This window comes from Amborella trichopoda, chromosome 6 (assembly GCF_054954075.1).
Source record: "Amborella trichopoda isolate Santa Cruz 75 chromosome 6, AtrichopodaSantaCruz75HAP2 v2.0, whole genome shotgun sequence".
Taxonomy (NCBI): domain Eukaryota; kingdom Viridiplantae; phylum Streptophyta; class Magnoliopsida; order Amborellales; family Amborellaceae; genus Amborella; species Amborella trichopoda.
In genome coordinates, this window is record NC_142341.1 from 3204343 (window position 1) to 3219708 (window position 15366).

The following is a 15366-nucleotide window of genomic DNA, read 5'->3' on the forward strand; positions in this document are numbered from 1 at the left end:
ACTCAATTGCCACAACGCAAAACATATTATAGATTTATTATTGGGAGCATAAAATGAAACAACAAGAATAATATTAAACATTCAGACTACATTAGTAAATAACAAGAATTGTAAACCAAAATATAGGATTATTATTTAAAGAAAAAAAAACCCTCAATATAGGATTGCAGTTAACTAAAACAAAAAAAAAAAACCAAACACATAAAATAGTGGTCTATCTAAAATGCAATATTGTATATACCAATAAAATAAGAAAATAAAAAATATAGTATAAAATTAATCAAACTTCGCAATACATAAAGAAAGTAGTAAAATTCATAAGCAAATTAAAATCTCACACTAAATTCTTAGCTGCCTAAATCTTTAGTATCATTGAATCTCTCTCTTGCTATTTATAAAGACACTATGGATTTAAAGAAAAAAAGATATTTCATAGGGTTACTCTCTTTCTAACTCTACCTATAATTTTGAGATATATAATTGTTTTGATATCTTAATTTTTTAAGAATATATTGCTTATATTGTTTCCTACAATTTTTCTAGGGGAACTTATAGGTGAAATTTTTGATAACTTTTTTTTTTTTGGTTAAATGACGATTTCTTAATTTATTCCCATTATTAATGTGCTTATCTTTAAAACAAATGCAATAATATTAAGTTTATGAAGAGATAAAGTTATAGGGAAGAAATCTTTTTGAAAGGTATTTTTGAGAAAATATAAAATATGAATTTATATTGGTTTCATTAAAAAAAAACGCTATTTAAGATCTTTTGAAACTTCAAAGAATTTTTTTTGAAAAAATCATGTTTTAAACGGGAGACTTGCTATGATCAATACCTAAAGCTTCTGCGTGTACTTTCAATATCTAATGGCTGCTATGGAATCTTGTTCAATCTTAAGCATTGTTACTTAAAATGGAGGGCCATTCTTATTGCCATGTGTTTTAGCAGGATGTGACTTTGCGATATTTGGTACAATCAGTGCTTGAAACCCCGTAAGAAAATACAGCTCTGACGCCAAATCATATCTATTTTCCTCGTGACTGTGGAAATCTCTAAGGCTCTGTTTGGATTCCTAGAAATGGGTGTCATAGAGAGATGCCTGGTGTATTCTGGAATTGGGATCTCTTGGAATATGGGTATTAGCTGTTCGGATCGCTGCATATCCACTGTTTGGATTGCATAACAGATGTGCCTCTCATAAACTAAAATTTTTTATTATTTCTGATGAGATTTTGGGGTTTGGAGTCCTTTTTTGAGCAGACCTTAACCTGCTCTATAAAATACAAGTTACCAGAACTGGGCCCCGTGGTTCACCTACAATCTCAGTGAAAGGTTAATTCCACTTACTTTGGTGGAATTGACATTTCCACAGAAAGGTTTTAACACGTGGAAACCAGTCTCCACACATTAATACAAATCATTCCCCCCCACGCATCCAAACAGCAGAAATGGCTAACCAAATGGGCTCTGAAAACAGACAATCCAGAAAACATTACCAAGATAAACCATTGTAAGGCTTGAAATCTATTTCTTTTTTGGTGTATGATTTTCAAAATGACCAATTTATAGTTTTTCTAGCGAGATGTGAGTTGGGTGTTTATGGGCTTACGAAGTATTTTCTTTTTAAAAAAATGTTAAATATGTTTAAATAATTTTGTGTCTTTTAGCCAATGACTATTAGAGAAGCCTTTTTTTTTTTTTTTTAGCTTTGGCCAACTTTCGAACTGCCTCAAATACCAAGAAGAAATACCAAGTATTGGGCATTCCGAAATGGAAAATTGTTTCATGCGTGCTGGACCGCACTTCTACATATGCGGTCCGGAAAATGTAGATGTTCCGTCAAAAAAAATGGAAACTAATGATTAAAATGTTTTTTTACTAGAATTATTATTTTTAATTTTTAAATTTTATTTATTTTTTCATATTCATGATATCCATGTTAGAGACACATGTCCTTAAAAATTAAGTCCAAAAATCCATTTCAAAAACAGATTTATTAATAGGCACGCATTTTTATATATGCAAGCTTGACCGCATAGAAACCGGGTCTTTTTAGTTATGGTTGTGGTTTGTATAGGGTCTAGCCTCTAAACAATCAAATTAAAGCCTACATTCAAATAGTATCAAGAATTGTGGTTTCAATATTGGAAATCTTTGTGATAGCCTTAAAATATATTTTCATCTTTATTTATAAAATTTAAAGCTTCAAAAATAATGTAGATCAACAAACCTATGAAAACTTGAAAATCTTGAAAAGTGACGATCCAAAAATACGTTACAAAATACAGTATTCTCAAAACTTTATTTTTTTCTCATGTCTATGCATCTTGATGTTGACATGGTCAATTTGAGGATATTTAGACTTCAAAACAACCTTTTCTACTAAACTTTTTGAGGTACGCTCTAATTTGATTGTTTAGAGCTTGGCTCTATATAAACTTTTTCCTTTAGTTATTTAGGAGTAAATTTTATTTTGTTTTTTTAAGTAAGGTAGGAATCGATGGTAGGACGTAGCCTAAGACTACATTAAACTTTAGGTTTGAGCATATACCATCTAAAAGGTTGAATTCCATTTATTGCAACTATTTTCAAGACTTACTAAAAATATGGCATTCATCAAACCTGACAAATAGTGCCTGATGTATAACTTGCCTCGATCCTGCCATTTGCAATTTAGTCAGAGAGGAGAGAAAGTGAGAAGAGATGGGAGCCGTCTTCCTCAAGCTTGTCTGTGCGTTTTTTATGGTCTATTGCATCTTCACACAAGGTTCTCTCTCTTCCTTAATCACATTATTTTGTTAATAATGCTCTGGTTCAGCAAAGAGTAAATCAAAATTAGGATGATTTAGGAACTTTAAAAAAAAAAAAAAAAAAAAAAAAAAAAAATTAGGAGCATTTTGCTGTTCCAATATTGGAAATAGGTCCATTACATCCATTTCTTTAAGGTTATTTAAAATACCCATGAAATCTAAATACTATGTGTGTCCTTGATTCATCACAAGAGCAATCTAAATTTGTTCTGGTTCTTTGGTTTTGCATAAACAATACATGCATTATATCTTCAATTACTTTATCTAGGTTATCTGTTGGCTTGAATCAGTTCCTTACTGAAAGAAACTCTTGCTTTGATGTATATTGATCTCTCTCTCTTGATGTATATGGAACTCTCTCTCTCTCTAAAAGTTATGGGCTTTGGGGGCCACGCTCTCTTTCCATCACCGTCCAATCATATTTGAAGGTGATGCTGACCATGGATTTAGGCCTAATGTAGTCTATGGTTCCTTGGTTCTTTGGATTGGTAGTTCCTTCATTTTGACATGTCTTTTACTTGCTGTGTAAAATATATAAACTCATGCCATTATCATGCCCAAGACAGATTTCTTTTCTATTTTTGGGTACTTTTCAAAGGTTCAAATTTAAGGACTACACTTAAGTGGGGAACCACCACTCTAGTCCTAAGGGTCATTAATGTCCCTAGTTTCAGACGTTTATTATGAATTATGATTTTTCCATAGTCCTCAGGATTATAGGAGCACTTTCTCATGTTGAAACGGACTCTCATTTCAATGTTTCTTTTTGTGTTTTTGTATTGTGTGGCGCAGGTTTTGCTGCAGTAGTAATAATGTTTGGGATGATTTATTGATATAGAGGGAGAGGGATGACTTACTCTAGTCTCGAGCAGTGTTTCAAAAATCAGATTCGGGACTGAACTAGGTAGGGTTTAGGTTTCAGCTGATTTGAACGATTCTGAGTCGGATTGGGCTATGTTAACCAAAAAAAAAAAAAAAACAAGACCAAAATTCCCAGCCTCCCGCAAAAAATTGTGAGAGTTTGTATGGGGTTTTCAAACTCGACCAGATGGTTCTTTCATCACTAATCTTGAGCACATATGCTCCACACAAAAAATTTAGAGTTTGTATTTGTGTGTGTGTGAGAGAGAGTGTGTGTGTTTGTATTAATGACCATTGTAACATTGTGCTCATAGAAACATAATCACCGTCCATTGGAATGATGGAAGGTGATGGAGCAATTACATGAAACACAATTAAATCAAGGAATTGTATACTGTGAGTGCATTTATTTTTTCGTACTATTAGTGCATTTATTTTTGGTACTAGAAGGTCAACTTTGTTTAGCTATTAGATATAAAATCTAACATATCAAAATGTATCACAATTATCAATAAATTTTATTTTGGACTTTGTGCTCAAATAGTGATTTTGATCTTACAATCAATTTAACATCCAATAGCTGACTATGATTATGAGTTTTTTGTATCAAAAGTAAATGGTCGTATCATATACATTTTCTTAAAGAAAAAATTTATATTAGGATGCTACCTTATAATGTAGAACTAGGGATGCCCCTCAAAAATCCATCAGAAAAGGTAGTATTAATGTTGAAAAACCCTTTGATTGATCATCTCGACATCGAGATGTATGACTATGAAAAATAAAAAGAATTCAAGTCTCAGAAATAGTACATTTTACAACATATTATCTGCACCGTCCATTTTCAAGAATTATATCTTTATAGATCTACTTGATTTTAACCATTTTTAAAATTTAAAATTTTATAATTAGATATAAAAATAGATTTTGAGATAATCCTAAGAATATTTTACATCAAAATTATATACCATGATAAAATTTGAAGGTGCACCTTACATCTACACCTACAAATGCATCCGTATGCAAACTGCACCCTTTTCTTAAAGCGTTAGGTTTTTATAAGGTTGCAATTTTAAACAATCCAATTAAGGCTCGCCTCCAAAATTTATCATAACATGTAAGTTTGTTGTAAAATTTTTCTAGGTTTATCTTAAAAACTATTTTCATATCTAATTAGAAAATTTTAAATTCCAAAAATGGTTAAAATCAAGTAGATCTATAAACATATGAAAATCTTGAAAATAGGTGGCCTAGATAATATGTTGTAAGATACACTATTTTTGGGACTCAAATTTTTTTTTTTTTTTAATATTCATACATCTCGATGTCGAGATGATCAATTAGAGGGTTTTTCGACATTAAAACAGCATTTTCGATAGATTTTTGAGAAGTAAAACTTTAATTCTACATTTGAAGGTTGCAACCCTAAATAAATTTTTTCCTTTCTTAAATCTATGATATATTTAGTGGGACCCATTCATGGCTCAACCTAATGATGAGCTGGAAATGATCCGTGCATTACCTCCCAACCCACAATGCAATAGTGATGACCATACTGTTACCATGATCACATGAGTCAGTATAATATCGTGGTCATAGATTTTGCATCATTTACTACTAGGTCCTTACCAAACCACAATATATTGACTCTCTAAATTCTCTATTTGATTACTTGTCCATAGGAGATGCTGCTTCATGCAAGACCACCGACATAGTGATCACCCAAGAGATTGTTGGTGTGGTCCACGGAGATGTACTACAATTCGAGGTGACCATCAATAACACCTGCTACTGCATGCAAACCATGGTCATGGTTTATTGCGGGGTTTTCATACCATGGACTACCCTGATCCAGCGGTCTTTGAAATGTTGGACACATGGACTTGCATCATAAATCACGGCTTACCCGTCTATTGGAATACACCCCTAACGTTTAGATATACATGGATGAGGCCCTCACATTTCCCTATCATGGGTTCCGATGTACTTTGCCCTTAGATCATCTATAGAAAAAATTTTTGGCCATCTATGCACTTATGTAAATCACTATTATCAAAATCCAATCGGCTATTGGACAAGTGGGGACTTGGTCCAGTCAAAATGATACTTAGCAATTCACCGTTTAATCAACGATTTTGTCAAAAAATTGGCATTTTTATAGAAACAGTTTTAAACGGTGATTTTTTTAAAAGGTCGAGAAAAAATCATGTACTTTTTTTAAAAACGTTTAAAACGTGCTTTTTTAATAATACATTTTAAATCTGGCCAAAAATAGTATCTTTTTTTACCTATATTTTGTTTTTAAAAGATTTTTTTTTTTTTTTTCCTGTTTTGTGTATTGCAGCCATTACTACTTTCATGCTTTGAAAAAAAATATTATTTAAAAAAACCTAAAATAGGAATTTTTATCCCACTATATTTTTCAAAGCCACAGTTGCAAATTGAAAGTATGATTTTTTTTCTCTTTTTTTAAAAACTTAAACAAATAGATGCAGATATCAGTGTTATTATGGAAAATTATTGTGTAAATGAAATATTGTTTATAACAAATCATTTTGTAAAGTAAATCATTGTGTAAAGAAAATTATATACATACAGATTTATGTGATTATTTGTGATAATTGTTTTTATTGAAATACTGTTTGTGGCACAAAATAGAGCTCAAAACGTAGTCTTTTACTGATGAATGAAAAGAGAGAGTGTGACTACATGACAAAGTAAGCAATATTTTGCTTTTGATTATGTGATAACAAAGATAAACAATGTAGTGTAAATTGTAAACTTACAGGAGCAAGCAGTTGTACATATAAACAATATAGTGTAAATTGTAAATTTACATGAACAAGCAATTGTACATGGAGGATTAGTTCCCAAACTTAATCCTTTATCTCTGCTTGTTATTTCCCCAAAAAAATGGAAAACCCTCTTCTTTTTCTCTCTCTAAAAATCAGTTAAGACCTCTTGACAAATCAATATAATTTAGACGTTCTCTCAAACAAACTCTTGACAAATCAATATAGTTAGGACGTTCTCTCAAACAAAATCCCAAATCAGAGAGAAAAGCCCTCTTCAAACTATCCCAAATCAACATCCCATTTTTTTTTTCTCTTTCTAAAAATCAATGAGGCCTCTTCCATTAGGGTTTGTGAAGCCCATTACCTCTTCCTTCTTCTGTCTTTATAAACCCTGGCTATTTCGTCTCTTCCTTCTTCCTCCTCTCTCTAAACTGTAACCTTCTTCTCTCTCTCTTCCTTTTTCCTCCCCCTCTCTAAACCGTAAACACACAGCTACAAGATTCTTTTCAAGTAAAGAAATACATAAAACTTTAACCATAGTTATGGTGTGACCATAGTGACCATACTATAGTTAAATGCTTGTAATAGAAAAACAAAAATCGTATATTTTTTTTTGTACCTGCCAAGTAGGTGTGATGTTAACGTATTTAATGAATAAATTTATATAGTATATTTATTGTTGGTATGTAATGGGTAGATTTATATGATATAAATTTTTTTGATATATACTAGTTAATTATGTATTTAATATTGGAAGATTGCATCAAAGTCATGAGACATATAAATTAATTGACTTAATTATATAAGTCTAGTAAAGTTTTTATAGATGAATTAGTTATTGATGGCTTTAACATAATTTTTATTTTTTAGAATTTTAAATTTTCTAATATTATAAGTTTATCCGATTTTTTTAGCCTAATCTGATATATTAATAATATCTTTATATGAAGTATTTTTGCAGATCTGTATTTTATAGCTGATTTTTTCATCCGAATTTTTAAAATAAAAACGATTTGTTTTCGATTTTATGGTGAGTCGATTTATTGATAGGTCCCGACTTGCTAACTATGGTCAAAATCGCTCTGAGGCTAGTTAAACTAGATTGATAGTGATTTTAAAAAACAAAGAAAAAATAAAAATAATAGATTAAAATATACGATGAGTAATGATCATATATGACCTTCCCATACCTATGTGTGTAGAACCCCAAAGTATCACAATTAAATTTGGGCACAGATCTCTAGAAAAGTCAAGTCCCACACCCATGTGATAAATTTTCTAAAGATCTGTGTCAAATTTAATGGTGATCTTTTAAAGTCCTACACACATGGATGTGGGAGGGTCTCATAGGATCATTATTAGTGGGTTCACAAGGCAAAACCAATTACAAAATTGGTTCTGCGTAATTTTGACCAAACTTGAATTTTGTTTTAACTGGACCGACCATGACACAAGTTTGTAGTCCAATCAAGCTAGGTAGTCCGGCGCGATCTTAATGACTATTATGTAAGGTGCTCTACTATTATAAGAATCCGGCCTCCCGAGGAGTGAAAAATCATGCGTATATTTAAAGGATAATATTGAATGAATATTATACTCATATATATATATATATATATATATATATATATATATATATATATATATATATATATATATATATATATGGGTGTAGCTTGTATAGAACCGAAGTTCTAACAATCAAAGTAAAGGACACCTTCAAATATTGTCGACAAATGTGGTTTTAATATTAAAAATCTTTGTGATAGCCTTTAAATATATTTTCATCTTTAATTATAAAATCTAAGGTTTCAAAATATTGTAGATCGAGCAGATCTATGAAAACTTGAAAATCCTAAATATTAATGGTCTAAAAATGCGCTACAAGAAACACTATTTCAAAAACTTAATCTTTTTTTTTTTTTTCATGTCCATCTATCTTGATGTCGAGATGATCAATTTAAGGATATTTGGGCATCGAAACAACCTCTTCTAGTGAAATTTTTGAGGTGGGCTCTAATTTGATAGTTTAGAGCCTCAACTCTATATAAACTTTTTCCTTCATATAATATATTAAGAATCCTGCTAATTATCCGATCAAATCCCCATAAATTGATCAATATGATAATATCCCAATAAAACTCCCCACAGATAAAACGTCAATAATGATAATTATCACTAATCAAGAGAGATGGCAGCCTCCACTTCATCCTTGGGTTCCTTAATGTTTCTCATGGCTTCTCCCTCATCAACCAAGTTTCTCTGTCTGCTCATTTTATTCAAAGGGTTATTTTCTTGCACTGTGATTTCTTGTATTAATGGCTCGTCTTTGCTCCTAGGCATGCTTGGGTTTCATTTCATTTGAACATTTTGTTCTTTCTGTAGAGTTCTTTTTAGAGTGTGGTTTGTATAAGGCTGAGGCCCGAAACAATAAAAGTAAGGCGTGTTTTTAAATAGTGCAAAAGTATCTTTTTTCAGTATTAGAGATCTTTATAACAGCCTAAAAATTTATTTTAATCTCTAATTATAAAATTAAAAGATTAAAAAATAATGTAGATCGAACATATATATGAACACTTGAAAATCTTTAAAATTGACGGTCTAGATAATACATTATAATGTACACTATTTTCAATAGTTGAAATCTACTTATGAACATTTCTCTTGAAGTCACGATGATCGCATTAGGGTTATTATACATCAAAACAACCTCTTCTAGTGAGTTTTTGAGGTGTGCCTTAATTTGATTATTTAGGGCCTCACGCTTATATAAACCTTTTCCTTATTAATGATTTACTAATGCTCCATTAGGCCTAAGCTCGTGACAAAATGAGAAAAAAGAGAAATTCTTTTAGTGTGTAATTTCTCATCTCTAGTTTTTTAAATTTCCTTTTTATATTTTTGGTTATTAGGATTCGAGCTTGGGACGTTGTATCCCTTTGGCACCCTGGAAAAGGATTTCTTGAGAATTCAAAGCAAAGATGATTGTTGGTGAAGAGGATTAACTTTTAGAGAACAAATTTTCCTCCTAATATTTTTATTTGATAAATGAGGTGAAAATTGGTTTGATAGGAAAATTTCTCCCCCCCATTTTAGGTATCAATCATCATAGATATCTCGTTTCCAAAGAAAAATACCGTGGAAAATAACTTTTAAAGACCCAATAGAACCCTTAACGTCGTTAGCGAATTTTCGACAGAAAAAAACAAAGAAAGTTATCAAACGTGAATGGAGACCTCTACCACAGAAGCCCATGCTTAAATACTTCTAACCGCATCTCATCTTCTTTGGCTTGGTGGGATAAACTCGAGCTTGTAAACAACCCATTTTGTGAATTGGTAAATTCAATGGTTGTTTAAACTATAAACAGCTTTAGGACTACATTATCTAGTAAATCCTTGGACCATAAGCCACCATAGTCCATATTACATGTCCTGTGATCCAAAATCATGCAGAACACCCTATTTTAGTAAAAAAATTTTAAAACTAGCAAAACAACTCATTTTGATCCAAATTTTGGTATGCAGCATCACAAGAGCCCGTAGATCCCCCAGCATTGGAATTTACCGATTCTGGGTAGATTTGATCTGGGTGACACCACAGCCTAGACTGGTCCAAATCAGTTGATTTTTGGCATGCAGCATCCAACAGCCCCAAAAACAACCCAAACAATAATATGTCAATTCTAGGTAGATTTGGTCTGGGTGACACACCACTTAGACTGACCTAAATCAGCTGATTATTTGTAGCCAGCATCTCAACATCCCCAAAATTAGCCCAAACAAGAATCCGCCAATTCTGGCTAGATTTAGTTTGGGGACTGGTGTCACCCAACCTAGACTGACCCAAATTGGCTGAGTTTTGGTAGCCAGCATCCCAATAGCCCCAAAATCAGCCCAGACAAGAATCTGACAATTTTGGGCAGATTTGGTACGTTGCCCAGCCCAGACTGACCCAAATCAGCTGATTTTTTGCAAGCAACATCCCAAAGGCCCAAAAATCACCCTAGTACTAGAATATGTCATTTCTGAGCATATTTGGTATGGCCCGAAATGACATTTTGAGCTGTCAAATCGGTTGATTATTTGATATGTTCATTTTTGTACGATTTGAGCTTTTAAAAAGGTAATTTCATGATCATTTTGCGGGTTAGACCTTATTATGTGCCAAGAGAAAACTTTGAGATGGTGAAACCTGAGAAAAACCTAGATCTAAGAAAACCTTAGCTTTAAGCCACCTACAGCCCTTAGATTAAAAAATTCATCGAATCAAGTCAAGACCTGGTCGAAACCTAAAGAGAAACAAAGATGATGCACGGCATAAACTCAGTTGGTTCTGATACGGCGAGGCCTTGAATCCTCGAAAGTCTAGGGCCAATTGGCCCAGTCTGGTATATTTTTATTCTCGTATTTCCTTTCATTTTTATTCATTTTTATTATAATGAAATTAGTTTTATTACATTTTATATAGTGTTTCGTATTTCGGATCAATGCTGGCTTTGCCACTGATTTGAGAGCATATCTGCACTTCTAATTAAATCTGGTCTCATATCAGAATTTGATTGTCCCCATTCTCTACCAATCTTTAAAAAAAAAATCAGTTTGTGGTTCGGATCCAGTCGATTCACATTTTAAAATCGTCATGATCTGTAAATTGAGCTACAGGCTATCTTCAAGTTTTATAATCACTATTTTAAAACCGGGCGATTTCTGATCTTGGACCCTGATCTAGATAGAAATCAGTTGGATGGAATGGATTCTAAGATGGTATGGGTATAGCTTAGCTTCTCCCTACAACCCCCTTGCATATTTGTTTTTTTCATTTTTTAAAGATAATTATACAATGAGACAATCTATCTTTGGTATATGGTAGTTACAATTAATCTTGACCTTCTTTTCTCAAAGGAAAATGGTCTCATTATATGCAATCCCATTTTTCAAGCTTATTTTAATATTTCTTAAGTCCCTACTAAATCCCCACTCCATAGACCTCTTATTTAGTTTTTGTATTTTATTTATTTTTAATATTTTTCTCGATCACCAATTTGGACCGCCGCACTGCTCGTTTTAAAGTATTGTTCATAACTATATCATTTCACATTATCAAGGAATTTAATATATAACTTTTTCTTTTGGGGTAGAATAGTGGGGATTACAAGCCCCCTACCCATTTTAGAAATAATAAAATGATACACCTATAGAGTCTCAGAATTTCGGTAGAGAACTCTTAGTGTATCTCAAAGAATATATACAAGACAGCATAAATATATAATCAGTTATGATCATTATAAAAAAGATACCAATGACACCTACCAAACATATCAAGGAAACCTAAACTTATCTACACAATAAATACCTATCAATCACATCAACACAAGAGATACACTTTCTATAGGATAAAGACGCACCGTTCTATATGAATACAACACCAAGTAGCTTTGTCAAAAAAAAAAAAAAAAATACAGCATCCAGTAGCATCTAAACCAAATGCCCTCATGAGAGAGAGAGAGAAAGAGAGAGTTTTTAGGAAATATTTCCAAAACAATAAGCCATTCTCATGGGAAGTAAATAGTAGGAATGGCACTACAACGTAGTGCATGTGAATGAATTTAGTTTGGAAGGTTTCCACGTAAGGCCTCTATTCTCCTAATATAAGCCTATGGGAGGCTCACATCTTCTCCCTGGAGAAGCCCCATCGTTGAGAGAGAAACAAGAGAGAGAGAGAGAGAGGAAGATCATCACAAGAGAATTATTTTTGGGTAGTTCTTGGAAGCCAGCTTAACATGGCAGCCATGGTGCTGAGGCTTTTCACTGCAATGCTAAGCTTCTGCATCTTCAAACAAGGTCATTTTCTTTACTTCTTCCCCTTTTCCCCTTTTCCACTATAAATATATGATGTTTCCTATGTGGACTGATTCAAAATGGGTGAAAAATAATCCCTCATTATTATAGAATGCGCTAGCAGTGCATGGTATGGTACATTGACCTCTGGATATAGTTGCTAAAGTTTTAAATGATGGATACCAAAGATTAACCATAGTTTAGGTGAGTATAGACATTACACTAAAGATATAGACAGTGGTGCATTGTTGATTTCGAATAGTAAGCTACATGTCACCTTAAATACCTAATGCCTGTTGTATCCAATAGACGAACATGAAGCACTCCTCGCCCAAATAACTTCTTTTGTAGAGGAAAGTCTCTTTTTTTTCAAAAAAATAAAATAAAATAAAAATGGTCAAGGAATGCTCATCTTTATCGTCCATGATGTAAATCGACGGTTGAGGTGGCAAGTAGTTTTCGTTTGTGATTTACCCTCGTTACCTAAACAATGCCTTGTGCTTCCAACCCAATTTACTAATGAAAAGTGGGCCCTCACTTATGCACCCAATTTTTTAGTAACTCCTCTTAGATGTAAGGTTAAAAAACCAAAAAGAAATAAATAAATAAAAAATCAATTAAGTATAGGATGTGATCTATGTAAGGCAGCAAACTTTTGCCCAAAAATGCAGTCTCAAACTACATGGCAAAAAAAATTTATTTTGGCTTCTAATTATAAAATTTAAAGCTCCAAAAAGGTATAGATCAAGCAGTTTATAAACTCTTTAAAATTAATAGATGACCTAGACAATGTATTGAAAGGTGCACTATTTTACGTCTTAATTTTTTTTTTTTTTTTTGTCTATACATCTCTGAGGCGGATGATCAACTGGATGGTCCATCATTAGGAAACCTTTTCTGATGATTTTTTAATGTATTTCAAGCTTTTACAGTATAAGTTTGGTACTTTATATAGAACTTTTCCTTCAACTGTATCACTAAATGAGTAAGACTAATAACATTTGAGATCAATACCCTAATTTTTTATTTTTTTGGGTTTTCCTCAGGAGCTGCCCTTAACTGTCCCGAATCAGATAACCAATTAAATGTGACATATACTCAGACTGATACAAAGATTGAAGGCCAAGAGCAGTACGAAATGACCTTCATTAATGTATGCATGTGCAGCCTACATAGTGTGGTCCTCTCTTGCCCACCATTCAACTACGCTAAGAGCCCTGATCCAATGGTTATTAGCCATTTGGACGAATCCACTTGCACCTTCCATGACGGCCAATATGTGTACACACAAGATAGCATCAAATTTAAGTACGCAGGACCACAACCAGACAAGTTCGTAGTCCGTTGTTTCAATGTGGCTTGCTCTTGAGAAGCCCTGTGATGCTCAAGATCAGTGTTCGTAAAATTGAGCTGGAACGGATAACCGGACATAGGCCTGGAAGTGATTTAATCGGCCTAACCGGTAAACCGGTCGATTCAACCGTTTTAACTGGGCAAGTCCGGAACGATTAAAAAAATATTAAAAAAATATAAAAAAAAATTACTAAAATGTGAAAAACATATAAAGAATTTGATTAAAATAAAACACGCTCAAATAAAGTTGAAAATTAATGAAAGATGGATTTTAAGTCGATTTGTGACTAAGGATATTTTTAAAAATTTTTGAAAAGATAGGAAAATATAAAAGTATCAATGACCAAAATATTTTTTAATTTTTTACCATAATGTAAAGAATATAAAAATAGTGTTAAAAAAATCGACTTGCCAACTCTTTTTTTAAAAAGAAAATGATTTTTTTTTTAAGAAAATGATCTTTTCTTATAAAGAAAATGATCTTTGTTTAAAAAAAAATGATATTTTTCTCTTAAATAAGAAAATGAAGAAGAACTTATATTATATATATAATATGGGAAATGACCATGTAAGACCCTCCTACACCTATGTGTGGAGGACCCTAAAGAATGATTATTAAATTTAGGAACCCAAAGAATCATCATTAAATTTGGCATAGATCTCTAGAAAAGTCAAAGCCCACACCCATGTGATAATTTAAATTTGGCATAGATCTCTAGAAAAGTCAAGTCCCATACCCATGTGATAATTATTTTAGCGATCTGTGCCAAATTTCTCAACTAAGCAGTAAATGGCATAAGTGTATGTTTTTTGAACCAACGAAATGAATTTATAAACCAATGGCGGTGGCATAAGTATATGTTTTTTGAACCAACGAAATGAATTTATGAACCAATGGCAGTGGGATTCAAACCCTGTTTTATATAAAAACCAAGCATCAAAGCTAACCAATAAGCAATTGTAATGTATTTGACATGAATTAGAAGTAGTATTCAATTTACAATTTAAAATACTCGATGACCACCAAAACCGGCCAAAACCGGAACCGGTCTCTGCCCTGTTCTGATCTAACCGCTCAATTAGCGGTTAGATCGGCTAGCTTTGCGAACACTGCTCAAGAATTTACAATTTCACCCTTATCGTTTTCTATTTTTTTTGGATGAACGATAGGGTTAGCTAGGGCCCTTTCCCCAACCCACGACAGCTTTTTAGACCGATAATGGTTATAGAATTTCTATAGTGTTTGAGTAAATTTTGCTAATGAATTTATTATTTGCTCTTCTTTTCATAGTTCTAAGTGCTTTTGGGAAATTATTTGTTAATCCAATACTATTGTGGTTGTAATTTTTCTATTTTTTGGGTCCTAACAATGTTGATGTAATGGGATTGGCCAAAGACCGATAAGGAGTTTTTTCCTATCAAAATAGGTCTAACCGATGGTGGAACTGATTAGACCGGATTTTAAAAAAAAATTAAAAACATTTGTGTTTGTTTAAAAATATAATATATATTAAAATTTTGACTAATTTCATTTAGATGGCTGATCTAGTTAAATTGGCTGGTCCAGCCAACCAAAACTAATCAAATGTTGTTCGATCGAAATCTGGTTTTTATCTTAAACCAGACTGGGTAAGGTATAGATTGATGGTACGGTTGATTAAACCATCAGTTCAGTCCGATCATGATAACTGTGTCCAGATACCT